Raw genomic sequence first — 1,833 nt, 5'->3', positions numbered from 1 at the left:
CTGTGTGCCTGCCTGCCTGCCTGCCTGCCTGCCTGTTAATGTGTTTATTATTGAGGGAGGGTGTGGAGGTGGAGGGTGGCAACAGTTGGCCCCTGTGTTGTCACGCGTCACGGCTATTTGTTTTCTGATACGGCTCAAGTGTGTATGCAGAGTCGCGGGGTGGATTTATTAGCTTGTCAATGAGTGTCGTTGTATTTCATCCAAACCCTTCCCTTTCCCTTTCTCTCTCTCTCTCTCTCTCTCTCTCTCTCTCTCTCTCTCTCTCTCTCTCGGACTGTCTCACTAGTTCCCATTTTGAAATTCTTTGTGTTTGTTTTTCATCTCTTCTGAAGGCACACCTATAGCTCAGTAGGTATCAAACTGGAATACGGAGCAGATGACCTTAGTTCGAATCCCTCACCAGTTATTCTGAACTTGGGTTGTTTTGGGGAGTGTTTAAAGTTTTCAAGAGGGCTCTCGTGGCCTAGAGGTTAAGGTATTTGCCTCTCATTCAACAGGTCCCGGGTTCGAATCTGGCTAGTGGCAAAACATTTTCTTCTCTAAAATTTTCTGTTTTCACATTTTTTCCTGCTGTCTAACAATGTTCTGTCGTCTGCTTTCGTCTCCACTTTCTCCTATGACATTATGTAGCCGCGAGCTCCGGAAAACACTCATGTAAAAAAACCAACAACAATTCAACCCATCTGACTTGGTCCTAGTTGATATGGACGTAAAACGGAGGTCCAACCTTTTAAATTAACTCACAGTATTGAAAGAGGCATAAAGCCTATACAATAAGCAACGACCAGTATCCTATTCTGAGACTTCTTGTCCGGTGTACGTGGTGCTGCTGTTATGAATATTATACTCAACTTTGTTGCGTGCAAAAGACGTCAGTCAGATGCCCAAGTAGGGACGTGTTTTTTTTGTTTTTTGTTGTTTTTGTTGCTATTTGTTTTGTTTTGCTTTGCTTTGTTTTGTTTTACGTAGGCACATATACCTCCTTAACTCTGCTGAGACTGAGATATTCTATCCCACTCAAACAGGATTGATCTTAACAAAACAGGTCAAAGCAACCGGCCTACCAAACGATCTTTATTTTGTCGATGGGGGCGTTAAACACTTAAAATGGATATATAACAGTAAAAGTGGGCATTCTTGTTAATGTTAATTGGGCCCGGTGCTGAATTCTCCCTAACAAGTTCACAAAGTACACCAATCAGTGTCGATTAATGAAAACCTTGTGATGCCACCGGAGTCAAAGTCAAGTCCTGATATCTTCTTGCTAAAACAAAAGGCTTCTGAACGCCGGAGGTAAGCAATGGCTTGCTACTGATCAAATCGGTACTTCAGAATTACAAAGATCTATCTGACATTTTTGGCAGTTTTGAGTTACTAAAACCTTGAAGTCAGAAACCAAATGTCCTAATCTGCTTTATCAAAATCGTAAGATTACTCGGAATCATAATCAAGATATCCAAAGAACTGCTTTCGAAAAGTCATGACATGATTTGAAACTCAAAATCTTTGACGTCAAATATCTCAAAACTTGGTACGTTGCAGATGGAGCTTTGTAATTCTAAGGTAGAGAAATGTTAACGTTTTGGGGCTCGATTGACACATTTTACCAGGCCGAAGGGCGAGAACTCAGATGGTCGCTGGATCGGAAAAGTAAAGTAAAGTATCGACACATTTAGATTAGTTTTTCTTTCTTTCTTTCTTTCTTTCTTTCTTTCTTTCTTTCTTTTTTCTTTCTTTCTTTTCTTTCTTTCTTTTCTTTCTCTCTTTCTCTCTTTCTTTCTCTCTTTCTTTCTCTCTTTCTTTCTCTCTTTCTTTCTCTCTTTCTTTCTCTCT

The 1,833-nt window shown here is 40.4% G+C and overlaps 1 protein-coding gene across 1 annotated transcript in view; it reads left to right on the top strand.

Annotated features, from left to right (window-relative positions):
* LOC106011363 (three prime repair exonuclease 2) overlaps positions 1-1,833 on the top strand; it is a gene marked incomplete at its 3' end in the record, with an annotated part of 7,471 nt that overhangs the window by 1,141 nt on the left and 4,497 nt on the right.

The sequence above is a fragment of the Aplysia californica genome, unplaced genomic scaffold, assembly GCF_000002075.1.
Source record: "Aplysia californica isolate F4 #8 unplaced genomic scaffold, AplCal3.0 scaffold00096, whole genome shotgun sequence".
Classification (NCBI taxonomy): Eukaryota; Metazoa; Mollusca; class Gastropoda; order Aplysiida; family Aplysiidae; genus Aplysia; species Aplysia californica.
The sequence above is the reverse complement of the archived record's forward strand: the minus strand, read 5'-3'. Positions and strand labels throughout refer to the sequence as shown.